The sequence below is a fragment of the Scyliorhinus canicula genome, chromosome 15 (genome assembly GCF_902713615.1).
Source record: "Scyliorhinus canicula chromosome 15, sScyCan1.1, whole genome shotgun sequence".
Lineage (NCBI taxonomy): Eukaryota > Metazoa > Chordata > Chondrichthyes > Carcharhiniformes > Scyliorhinidae > Scyliorhinus > Scyliorhinus canicula.
Window position 1 is genome coordinate 96,169,598 of NC_052160.1, and position 13,795 is coordinate 96,183,392.

General features: G+C 49.8%; 1 long non-coding RNA gene across 1 annotated transcript; it reads left to right on the top strand.

Moving 5' to 3' along the window:
• Window positions 1-37: 37 nt before the first annotated feature.
• LOC119978533 lies at window positions 38-11,442 on the top strand. Its single transcript, XR_005463479.1, has 2 exons — window positions 38-248; window positions 11,035-11,442. It is a non-coding gene; the product is annotated as an uncharacterized LOC119978533 (long non-coding RNA).
• Window positions 11,443-13,795: the final 2,353 nt, after the last annotated feature.

Consider the following 13,795-nt stretch of genomic DNA (forward strand, 5'->3'; position numbering starts at 1 on the left):
TGTTTTCGTGAGTAAAAATGCGGCGCGGCGGCCAGCTGGGTCTCGAGGGGAGGCAGCCGTTAGGAGGCGCTGGGCGGCTGCTGAGGCGCAGCGTCATGGCGCAGATGGCGAGTGAGTTTATTTCTCATTAGTTTAACTTGTGGGATGTGGTTAGAGAGACAGACACACCTGCCGACCGACCTCCGTGCCTGCCGGGAGTTGTACTTTCCTTGTGGATGCTTATTGAAGCATCTGGATCCCCCGGGATGGTGAGTGACATCTCATAGCAACTCGGGCTGAGCCACATCACATCGTCAATCCGCCCAGCAGGATGGGAATCGACATTAGAAAACGCAAAATCCTGGAAACACACATCAGATAGATAAAGGGCACACTAACCTTCCAGGTTACAAGGGTCGAAACTGAAAAGTGCAATGCAAACTGGGAGCTGTGTGTGTTTTTCCCCGGCAGTGATTCACAAAATTTGGAAAGTTATAGGTCCAGGAATGACTGAAATTCATGTGGCTGGTGCCGAAATCTCAACATCCTCACTTCTTCCCCCCCCCCCCCCCCCTCCCCCCCATGCCCAGTTCCATCTAGCAAATTGGTGCCTCCACCCCAGCCACAAAGGCTAGAGTTCCCCAAATACCAAATCACTTGAATAATAACTGATTCATAGAATCCCTCACGGTGCAAAAGGAGGCCATTCAGCTCATCGAGTCTGCACAACCCTTTGGAAGCACCCAACCTAGGCCCACTCCCCCACCCTATCCCCGTAACACCACCTATCCTGCACACCTTTGGACACCAAGGGGCAATTTTAACATGGCCAATCCACCTGTGGGCGGCACGATAGCACATTGGTTTGCACTGTTTGCACCGTTGCTTTACAGCGCCAGGGTCCCAGGTTCGATTCCCTGCTTGGGTCACTGTCTGTGTGGAGTCTGCACCCTCCCCGTGTCTGCGTGGGTTTCTTCCGGGTGCTCCGGTTTCCTCCCACAAGTTTGATCGGTCTATCAGAGGCTGCTGTGCACAGTTAAAGTCTTCCACCATGATCAGTTGATGTGTGTCAATGTCGGGGATTTCCGCCATGGCCTTCATTAGAAAGTCTGTGTTGGGCGCGTATATTTACCAGAACTACTGGTGCCCCATCCAGGACACCACTGACCATGATGCACCGTAACTGTCTTTGTCACTGTAAACCTCGTCCTCTTACTAATCATTATGGCTACTTCCCTAGCCATCGTCCCATAGCATGAATGATACGTCTGTCCCACCCAGCTCTTTCTTACCCACAGTCGGTCCTTCTCCCTCGGGTGTCTCTCCTTCAGGAAGATTATGTTGACTTTCAGACTTCTTAAGTGGGAGAAGACTCCGGATCTTTTCACTGTGCCATTAAGTTCCCTGACATTCCAGGTGATAATCCTGATGGGGGGTTTCTGTCCCCCTGGTTCCTGCAGGATCAACCATACTTACCTGATGAATGCACCCCTGCACTCCGGGGTTTCCCCTTGTTAGGGTGCTGTCCAAAATGACCACGGTCACCATTCTCACCATGAGATCAGGTCCCTGCACTCCGGGCGTCCCCTTTGTCCCGGGGACATCCAATATGGCCACCAATTATGTGTAAACCACGTGGGTGCACCCCTGCACTCCGGGTTCTTCCTTTGCTAGGAATCCTGTGGCGAATGTACTTCATGTAATTCACACTGTATAGTATTGTGTCCTTGTGGGCTCTGTCTGTGAGCCGTTGCGCGGCTCTGCCCACAGGGGGAGATGAGGAGCTTGTACAGGGCTCCACCCTCGGCTCCGCCCATGGCTCTGCCCATGGCCCCTCCCACTACCGGAAGTATAAAGTGCTGCAGCCTTGTGAGCCTGCCCTCAGTTCTTCTGGTCGCAGGCAGGCTCAGTTGTACGTCTATTAAAACGACAGTTTACTTCCTATCGTGTCTCGAGTGAATTGATGGTCACATCAATTTAATAGACTTAAGAAAACTACTATGGAATCAGCCCTCAAACCTGATCGACTAGAACTCGACCCGCAGGCTGCAGAGGCGAAGGAAATCTTTCTACACTGGCTTCGGTGTTTCAAGGCTTACCTGGCTGCACCGACCACCTCCGAGACTACAGAGGAGCAGAAACTCAGCCTACTGCATGCACGGGTGAGCCATCGCATCTCTACGCAACTCAACTGTACCGACTCGTATACCGAGGCCCTCGCTATGCTCGACCGATTATACGTGCGGCCGGTAAACGAGGTCTACACGCGGCACATTTTCGCTAGCCACCGCCAGCGCCCCACAGAGTCGCTAGAGGACTTCCTGCGCAACTTAAAAGCCCTTGCTCGGGAATGCAACTTTCCGGCTGTAACTGCCTCCCAGCATATGGAACTCGCTATCCGTGATGTATACGGTGCGGGGGTCCGGTTTAACTATGTGCGCCAGCGACTACTCAAAAAAGGGGCCCAGAACTTGGAGGACACAGTAGCGCTAGCAACCACAATGTAGGTCGCGTTTCAAAGTCTCAACTCATTCCCTGCAAGCGACCCCATCATGGACCCCCGACCAGCGACTGCCCCAGGCCAGCGCCGCGCAGCCACCCACCCACTATGGAGCGCCAGCGTGCCATTTTTGTGGCCAGCCCAACACCCACGGCAGCACTGCCCGGCCCTGGCGAAATCAAAACCCTCTAACTCCCCCGCAGTCCAGAGCAATTGCTCCCCCATCTTGCAGGCCGGCAGGCCCCGCAATGTTGCAGTGTGTCTGCCGACTGGGCCTCCGCCCGACATGTGCGATTCATGGGGGCCGCCATCTTGGCAATCCTCCCCCACGTGGCTGGCCATGTGCGAGTCATGGGGGCCGCCATCTTGGGCACCATCTTCCTCGCCGCCCACCACGTGCGACCCACGGGGGCGGCCATCTTCTTCATCGCCCATCACGTGCAATCAACGGTGGCCGCCATCTTGGCCATCACCCGATGTTCACCTCGCGACTACGACCTCCGCGGACAGTCATCACGGGGCCACTCCAGCACTGCTGATCGAGCCGCCGACTACCCGCAACTCAACGCAGTCACGTTGGACCAGTCGCGTCCAAAGCACCTCAGGAGCTCGATGATGTCTGTTCAAATCAACGAATACAAGATACCGTGCCTCTTTGACTCCGGGAGCACCGAGAGCTTTGTACATCCTGACCTGGTAAGACGCTGTTCGTTCCCTATCTTGCCTGCACGGCAAACTATCTCCTTCGCCTCGGGCTCGCACTCGGTCCAAATACAAGGGTGCACCGTTGCGACATAACGATTCAGGGCGCCAGCTACACTAATTTACAGCTGTACGTACTCCCCGACCTCTGCGCCCCACTCTTACTCGGGCTCGACTTTCAGTGCAACCTCAAGAGCCTCACACTCAGCTTCGGCGGACCCCTACCTCCTCTCACGATATTCAGCTTAGTGACTCTAAAAATCGACCCCCCTCCGCTCTTTGCTAATCTAACGGCTAACTGTAAACCAGTAGCCACCCGCAGCAGGCGATACAGCCTGCAGTACAGAGTATTCATCAGAGCCCAAGTCCAGCGGCTCCTACGTGAGGGAGTCATAGAGGCCAGTAACAGCCCCTGGAGAGCTCAGGTGGTGGTCATCAAGACCGGGGAAAAGTTCCGGATGGTGGTTGATTACAGCCAGACCATCAACCAGTTCACGCACCTCGATGCGTACCCCCTCCCCAGAATTGCAGACATGGTCAACCAGATCGCCCAGTACCACATGTTCTCCACGGTGGATCTGAAGTCTGCATACCACCAGCTCCCAATCCGCCCGGAGGATCGCCACTACACGGCGTTCGAGGCAGATGGCCGCCTCTTCCATTTCCTCCGGGTCCCCTTTGGCGTCACGAATGGGGTCTCGGTGTTCCAACGAGCAATGGACCGAATGATGGACCAGTGCGGGCTGCGGGCCACGTTTCTGTACTTGGACAATGTCACCATCTGCGGCCATGATCAGCAGGACCACGACGCCAACCTCCACCGATTTCTCCAAACCGCCCAGAAACTCAATCTCACCTACAATAAGGAGAAATGTGTTTTCCCCACTATCACTCTAGCCATCCTCGGCTATGTCGTGGAAAAGGGAGTCCTGGGCCCCGACCCGGACCGTATGCGCCTTTAGGCGGTCGTCTTGCGCGCTGGCGCATGTGCCGCGGGACAGGGCATCTCGGGCTCGTTGAGCTTCCCCGGTCGAACTTTTTCAACTCCCTCTCCCTCATTGTCCCAGGGCCCTCGAGGTGCCTGGGATTCTTCTCTTATTACGCCCAGTGGGTCCCCCAGTATGCGGACAAAGCCCACCCACTATTTAAGACCACACTCTTCCCACTGTCAGCAGAGGCCCGCCAGGCCTTCAACTGCATCAAGAAGGACATCGCCAAAGCCGCCATGCGGGCGGTGGATGAATCCGTCCCCTTTCAGGTGGAGAGCGACACCTCAGAGGTCGCACTCGCCGCCACTCTGAATCAGGCAGGGAGACCAGTAGCCGCCTTCTCCCGAAGCCTCTCTGCTTCGGAACTCCGACACTCCTCAGTCGAAAAAGAAGCTCAAGCCATTGTGGAAGCCGTACGGCACTGGAGTTAAGTTCTGCAGTGCGGCAAGCCTTAGGTTTATCAAAGTGACATGATAAACCTCGCAGGTAGGAGGTTTATCCTCATCACTGACCAAAGACCGGTTGCCTTCATGTTCGACAACTCGCAAAGGGGCAAAATAAAAATGATAAAATCTTGAGGTGGAGGATCGAACTCTCCACCTATAATTATGACATCATATATCGACCGGGGAAGCTCAACGAGCCCCCAGATGCCTTGTCCCGCGGCACATGCGCCAGCGCGCAAGACGACCGCCTAAAGGCTATCCACAACGGTCTCTGCCACCCGGGGGTCACCCGGCTCGCCCACTACGTCAAAGCCCGAAATCTGCCTTTGTCCACCGAGGAGCCATCACCAGGGATTGCCTGATCTGCACGGAGTGCAAACCGCGCTGCTATAGACCAGACATGGCCCACCTGGTAAAGACATCCCGGCCCTTTGAATGCCTGAGCATCGATTTCAAAGGGCCCCTCCCCTTGACCAATCGAAATGTGTACTTCCTCAACGTCATAGATGAATTCTCCCGCTTCCCCTTTGCCACCCCGTGCTCCGATATGACCTCCCACACAGTCATCAGAGCCCTGCACAGTGTCTTCACCCTGTTCGGTTTCCCCAGCTACATACACGTCGACAGGGGTTCGTCCTTCATGAGTGACGAGCTGCATCAGTACCTGCTCGACAAGGGCATCGCCTCGAGCAGGACTACCAGCTATAACCCCAAGGGGAACGGGCAGGTGGAGAGGGAGAACGCGACGGTCTGGAAGACCGTCCTACTGACCCTCCGATCCAGGAATCCCCCGACATCCCACTGGCAGGAGGTCCTCCCCGATGCGCTCCATGCAATTAGGTCCCTCCTGTGCACTGCCACCAACCAGACCCCTCACAAACGACTATTTGTTTTCCCTAGCGGCACTACCACGGGGGCTTCGCTTCCATCTTGGTTGAGGACACCGGGCCCGGTTCTCCTCCGGAAGCACGTCTGGACACACAAAACGGACCCACTAGTAGAGCGGGTACTACTGCTACACTCGAAACCACACTACGCCTTTATTGAATACCCCGACGGCCGTCAGGACACCGTTTCGCTCCGGGACCTAGCGCCTGCAGGATCCACCACTACCACCACCACCGCCGAGGTACCCCTCACACAAGACCCCACCCAACCCCCCATGCCCTGCGCCCCCACGCCTATAGGTTTCCTGCGCCCCCCTTCGCCCGTCGCACTGGTCAGGAATGGAGCTCGGACCGAAACACCCCCGGAGTCCACCCTCATATCCACACCGACCGTCGCCACCCAGCCACCTGAAAAGGCTGCAACCCCGGTGCTCCGCCGATCCCAAAGGACGACTCGCCACCGGACCGGCTCAACCTGTAGATCCGTCACCCCCGCCGGACTTGATTTTTTTTACAGGGGGTGAATGTGCTTCATGTAATTCACACTGTATAGTATTGTGTCGTTGGCTCTGTCTGTGAGCCGTTGCGCGGCTCTGCCCACAGGGGGAGATGAGGAGCTTGTACAGGGCTCCACCCTCGGCTCCGCTCATGGCTCCGCCCATGGCCCCTCCCACTACCGGAAGTATAAAGTGCCTTGTGAGCCTGCCCTCAGTTCTTCTGGTCGCAGGCAGGCTCAGTTGTAAGTCTATTAAAACCACAGTTTACTTCCTATCGTGTCTCAAGTGAATTGATGGTCACATCAATCCCTCCTAAGTGGCTATTTGCGGCACCATCTTGATTCCTCAGCCTGCTCCCTATCTGCAAAAGCCAATCCGAGAACCCACTCTTGTTTCCCGTCCTGTTCCCTATGTGTTCCTTTTACCCTCTGCCCCACCCACCCCCCTCACTGCGTCGTCGTACCCGTTCCCCCTATTCCCCCTCTGGCCAGGCGCTCCCTCCTTGCCGAGAGGTGCACTGCCGCCCCCCCCCCCCCCCCCCCCCCCCCCCCCCCCTTGCAGTCTGTCTTCCCGTGCTAGCTATCCCTGCTGGTGTGGTCCCGGGCATGATCTAGCCCCTAGCTTATGCCCGCTGACTGTGACTTTCCCTGCCTGTACCCTCACCTGCACTTCCCTGAACTCGCACTCTCCTGTGACCCGTTTTTTTTGATCAGTACAAGACAAACATGATAACTGTCCAATGAGTCTCTATTTCTCTGGCAATCCTCCACTGATCAGCCGTCATTGCTGCCTTGCCTGTCCTTATCCAGGCCGTTGGTCTGCACAGTTTTGTTTGCCTCCGCCCAAGTATTGAAGTCGTGCTCTTTGTTCTGGTACGTAACCCAGAGCCTGGCTGGGAACAGCATGCCAAATCGCACCCCATTTTTGCATAGGGCAAACTTTACCTAGTTAAACTCAGCCCTGAGTTTTGCCAGATCTGCCCCAATGTCTTGGAAAACATGGATTTATGCCCTCCCCATGTGCTCATTCTAGTCTGTCTTGTCCATCGCAGGATCCTCTCCCAGTCCTGATATCGGTGAAGCTTCGCGATGATCGCTTTCGCTGCTCCCCCGCATTTGGGTGACGTAGCCCGTCGGGCCTCTACACTCGATGTCTTCTGACAGAGAATATTTTGTCATCGAGACCTGTTCTCCTGGTCATCGACTTTCACCTTTAAGCTCCCTTGGGCCTCCACTAACCTTTTAACTTCTGCTTCCAGGGCGATGATCCCGTCGCTCTGGCCGTCAAAGCTCTGTCCAGGTCATGGATGATCCTTTCCTGCAACTCCACCTTCTTCCCCAACCCGTCAATTGTCTGTTGCATGGTGACCATCGCCTCCGCCACCCTGACCGCCACCTGGATTTTGGTCTTGATCGCTTCTTTCATAGCAGTCAGCTCCTTCATGAAGAAGGTCTTCAGGTCGTGGTGGGGCAGCTGATGCTCAGGTAGATGGTCTCTGTCTCTCCTGGGTGGCTGGGGCCACCTCACCTCGTGGGTCCGCCGGCTTGTCCACCTGCTGCCTGTGGCCTTTTCCACCACTTCTGTCATCCCTTCGACCCCTCAAGTTCCCGTTTGCTGGCATTTCTTTTGTGGTTGTTTTCTTTTCTCCGTTGAGGTTAATTTGCCTTCAGATTTTTGGGCAAAATTCACCCAAAAGTGCCTATTTGGTTCTAGTTAAGAGGAGAGCCACCTGATGTGCGTCCGCTCAGCACGTCACCGTCACCGGAAGTTCCACTCGGCACTTTTGGCTAAAGATTGTTGCGAATGCCTCAGCCTTATCTTTTGCACAGATGTGCTAGGCCCCTCCATCATTGACGATAAGAATATTTGTGGAGCCTCCTCCTACAGTGATTTGTTTAATTGTCCGCCTCCATTCACAGCTGGATGTGACAGGACTATTATGGCCCCTCATGTTCCCTATGTCAAGCTATGGCACTCTCCCCCACATCTCATTCTCCTTCATGCCCCTCTGCCAATCTATGGCATTACACCCACCCACCATTGCCCTTATGCCAAACAATGACACGACTATGCCTATTCACTTGCCAAACCGCGTTATGAGAGCCCGGGTACACATTACTTTTGTTGACACAGCTCTACCCTGAGAAAATATTGCTTGATTGACAGCTTTGGCTCTCTAATCCCGGTCAATTTCACAATGTTTATTTACATATGGTTAAATGGTTTCAAGGCATTGTGGTTTCTGTTATTGATACTTAAAATGGTCTGGGTGATTGACACTTTTATTGCCTCATAATGAAATGACTTGTTTTAAGTCTATTTATTAGGATTTTCACTTTTTACAAATAATTTTTAACAAACTTACAAACAAAGCAGGAAGATAGCTTTAGGTATCAATGTAGAGGAGGTACAGCCCAAAACAATAATCATTGACTTCGGCCACGGTGTGAGTGGTCGCACAATTGGCAGCTCCCGCTCAAGGCTGTTTTTTTGGACCTTTTCCCCATTTGTGGGGTGGATGTTTTGCAGAATAAAGGTGTAGTGCTGATTGGAGAAAAGTTTGACTCCATTGGTGGGGCTGGTGGATGGATCCACGGACCAGAAGTGGGTCAAGAAGAAAGGAGCAGTTGGAGCAGGAGAATCTTTGTGCACCACAGGATGTTTCTCCGTTGGCTGGGGCTTCACTCCGAGTCCTCTATTGCTGAGCTAATATACAATCTCTCCCTCTGGCAAGTTTGCACCCTTGGCATTCTGCACACTGGCCAGTGATTCATCATGTGAAGACCTTCCTCTTGTCTAAAATATAAAATATGTTTGGTACCGATGTCTGAGCCAGTGCATGGAAAGATTAAATCAAGTGACAGTCTTCAGGAATATTTGGCTACTCGTTCTCAGCTGGTGTCTGAATCATCAGCACCTGAGATTAAAGTAAAGGAAAGTATTTTTTAGTGTGTAGGGAGAGCAGATCGAGACGTCAGCACAGTGAAAGCATTTGCTGTTGAATGAATATCATGCACTGCCTGTGATGTGTTATGCTGCTTCGGATAACACAGGCTGCTACTTGATGCAGTCTTAACTAAAGGATGCTCCAGACTCTGAAATGAGTTCAACGTGTTTATTGAACTATTAACACAGCTCTCAAATGAGTTTGACTCTCTGCTAACCTAACTATAGGAACTCAGTCTAACTGTACCAGCTTGCTCTAAGCCACGTGCTGGGGTGTGATGCTGCTGATCAACCCTGTCTAACTCTCTAGATGTCTGTGGGAAGAGGCAGGGTGTGAGTGCCTCATCCCTTTTATAGTGTTTATGTCATGCCCCCTTGTGGTGGTGCCACCTCTGAGTGTCCTGACTGCCCATTGGTTGTGTCCTATTCTGAGTGTTCATTGGTTACATGCTTGCATATCATGACATGTGACACATGCCCTTACCCTGAGCATCTTGTCCCTTTATATTTGTATTCTTGCATGATTGAATTGCTAGGCCCTGATAACTACTAAAGACAGTGAAAAATTAAAGGCAACAGATATAGATTTAATATTTCTGGACAAATTGTTTTAAGTTCTTTGCAGTTAACAGTTGTAGAGTTCAAATTAATTTGCACGCAGTGCTGTATTAATAGAACAATGATTCTGTCTGCATTTCACCCACGTAACCGGATAACCAAAGCCATTGGTTGGAGAGAAAATGTCAAGTTTTCCTCATGGCACTGTGAAGCATATTGGAATGCTTTTCTTGTTAACTGGTGAAAATAAAATTTGTCTTATGCCTTCATCATAACCCGGTGACACTACATAAAGTTTGTATCATTCACCAGTATAATAATCTAATATCCTGTGACATTCTGTTTTCTAGCACATCTTTAATAAAGACACATGCATGATCACACCAACTGAGTGCTACCAATGCTGTTTACCTAATCAATTTACTTACTCCACCATGAGAATATTGTTGTCAACAATAATGTGCTGAAGCTTCAGTGTGCAGGATATGGTGTCATTGCAATGCTTTCATTGGATTGCTCTCAAACATCTCACTGACATTGATTTATAATACCCTTTCTGATTAGCCACCTATGTGACATGGAGAGCCACAAATTTAAAAATAGAGCTATGCACAACCCGATGATCTGATGGCAATGCAAATATATTCAGTGCTTACTCTTGGTCCAATCATAGTGATGGGCTTCCCTTTCTCCCTGTTTTCCTACATCCTGTTTGAAGGGCAGATAAGTGATCGGATCCCAGACCTTCCTCTCTGAACTGCATTAGGATAATTGGGAACTTGATTTAAGCCTGTTATTGATGTGAACCTGTTACTTACTGTGCTGAGGAGAAATTCTTTGAATGGCCGGGCAGTTAACCAGTGTATTTTTTTGTAGACCTCGGAGGAGAAATTGTAACTACTTCTCATCAGCCTTGGTATGAATCGGCTGGCTGAGGAGCTTAAATACAAGTGTGCCTTTTCTCAGTAGATCAGTTCCCTCCTCTCACTGGGCTGTACAATCTGGACTATGTATCTTTTTCCTCATGTCCCTGTCCTGGACAGGAAGTTAGCAGTTTTTTGCTTTCTTCCCCCCCGCCCCACCATCACTACCACCCCTTGAGTGCAACATTCACCTTGATAACATTTTGATATTAATGACACCAAGAACTTTTTATTGCAAAAATAGTCAAAAATTCATAGCCAAGGGTGTAAAGCATAAAGCCATGCATATGTTTTAAATATATTTTGAAGCAGTCATCTGTTTGCACAAAACAGCAAGTGTCAATGTTCTGAATATGCCAATGACATGAGAATTATTTGCTCATTATATTTAGAATGTATCAATTTAATGCAATATTTTAAAAATGTGTCATTCTGTATCCTATTAAAGATCACTGACAGTAGGACTGTGTATGTGAGTGCTTGACTGCTGCACAATTTAAAGTATATCTATTAACTAGCTATAGACTATTTAGAAAGCAGAGCTTTACAATCCAGAAAGCAAGGAGAATATTTGGAAATTACATAAAGCTTGCTTTTGCTCCTGCAGGTCTGTGTTGCTGAGTTCATCTTTCATCTGCAGACCTGCAGTCCTACCCTTCAAATGCCTTTCTCAGAGGACAGGACAGCTGTTTCCTATCACACCATTTCTGGCTTTAAAAGGAGGTGGCTCCTACAGGGAAGATGACATAAAGCAGCACATTCTTTTACTTTTATTCTTTTATTTAAAGCTGCAGCAACATCTTCATTTTGATGGAAGCCCTTATTTTCTGAGAGTTCTTAATTTCTGTGTTTAACAAAAACAGCATAAGCTGTTTTGGATAAAACTACATTGGGAACCTCTTTGCTCTGATACTGTCAAAAATATGCAGTTTACTACGCCCATCTTGGATATAAGAGAAATTATGTAGTAAAGATCCATAGATATTTGATTATAAACCAAGATCTTATTTCCAGAGCCATTGTTTGAATTATGCCTCCTGTTTATTTAAAAGTGTTGCGTTGTACTGCAATACAAATTTATTCAAGCACAATCCACAAAGCACTTTATTAATTCAATCACATTTCAGAACCATGACTAACAGAATGGATCAGTTCAGAAATTCATCAATCTGGTCTTATTTGTAATTGTTTTGTGACTGAACTAATCTTATTCCACCAAAATGATTTCTGAGGCATAAAACCACTATGACTGTTCATCGATCACCACAGAATATACAGTAAAATAAAATCTTCCAAGATAAAAATTAAAAAATACAAACAGAAAAGTTTTAAAAAATTATATTGAACCACTTTCTTACTCCTTCCACAAACAGCATGCTCCATGTTGTGGTCTTATTCCCTAAACTGTGCAACATCCTTCAAAAACTGCCACATCCTTCAAAGCAACCTCACAGCAGGGTGAGGATGACATTACCAACACAACTGATCTCTCCAGATGGGAGTAAACGGCATGGTGACCATATTAGGGTTTGTCATCCATTACTGCACTGAGATGATGGAAATCCTGTATGTGAGGAGCTTAGAGTTCATTGTTTTCTCTCTAACTGCAGAGAAGCAGGATGAGTGGAAACAGGGCTTTTTCGGAGCTGGATTCCCGATGGTGCATGTAGTCATTTGCGGGCCCCATATGTCAACAGAGAAAGTAGTTCCAAATGTGCAAATTGCTACATTGCCCATGCCATCACACTATTCTGGCAACAGCCACAATATTTTTATGCTAAGGCAATCTATTGTTCTTATTGTCCTGGGCCCACCATGAGGAACTGGAGACTGGTTGCTTGGAAATGAGGGATATCCCCTGCACCTATTGCTGACATGACCCCTGCCATTGCACAAGGACAACAGGCCAATGAGTGTTATTCTGACACAAAGACCATTATGGAGCAGACCATCAGTTTTCTCAAGTAAGTTTCACTGCTTAGACTACTCGAGGGATGCCCTACTTATACTTATTGGAAAGTGTCTGCTGTGTTCTCCACAACCTTGCTTTTATTAGCATTCAGCCATAGAATTTACAGTGCCAAAAGAGGCTATCCGGCCCATCGATCCTGTACTGGCCCTTGGAAGAAGCATCCAATTTAAGCCCGCGCCTCCACCCTAACCCCGTAACCCAATAACACCACCTGAATGTTTGGACACGAAGTGGCAATTTAGCATGGCGAATCCACCTAATCTGCACATCTTTGGACTTTGGGATGGAGAACCTGGAGGAAATCCATACAGACATGGGGAGAAAGTGCAAATTCCACACAGACAGTCATCCGAGGCCGGAATTGAACCTGGGTCCCCAGAGCTGTGAGGCAGCAGTGCTAACCACTGTGCCAGCGTGCCGTCCCATGCAGATGGAAGTCACCTTGGGGAAGAAGAGGAGGTTTCTCAGACACCTCCCACGAGTAGCTATTTAGACTCAGGTTCCCATGGGAATTAATTGCATGACCACCATTGCGCCACAATTCGCCAGCTTCCAATCCATCTACAGCATATCATCAGAGCATCCTCTTGGCCAAAACTATGCAATAAAAGCCACCAACAACAAACCTTTCTCTGGCAATTTTATCCAACAATACAAACAGAAATGAACTATTCACATTTGTGCTCATGCTTCTTGCCTGTGTTGCAGATGACTTTGCCTACTGTTTATATGCAATGCTATCACAGAAATTGTAGCGTGGATGGTAAAAAGCAGAAGACCTGCAGAATGCCCTTAAGCAATTCTGGGCCTTTAAGGCAGGGAGGCAAAGTCTGGGCTGGCTCTCCGAATGGTAATAACAGGGATACTGGAGGGAACATTCTGTCATCCTAATAAAGGATGGCAGGTTCACATTCCCGGAAGGCACTGCCACTCCTCTGGGATAGCACCTCAGTAATCCAGTGATCCTTTGGAGGACCAATTGCCAGAGTATTGAGTACCGAGAACTGCAGTCATGATGGCAGCAGTCTGAGCCTGCATGCCGGCAAGCATAGATCTGACCACCATCTGAGCTTTCAGTGCTACTGCATTAAGTTGGATGGCTTTTGCCTGTGCTGCAGTGGGAGCTGAGATGCTCGTCATCAGACATTGCATGATGGCTGGGTCTACAAATTATAATACAAATTGGGCACCACTTCATTGATGGAAAGGATGGACTTTAGGATTCTGCGTAATGCGGTGAAGAGCCAGACTCCTGCATACCGCTTCAGAATGATTAGAGGCTGCCTGGCAGGCCTGCCAATGCTTCAAACATCTCAGTGGTATCTTCCTGAATTGAGCAGCATGAAAAGTGTGGAGATGGCATGTGAGGATTCATTCACAGACCCCTGCCACCTGT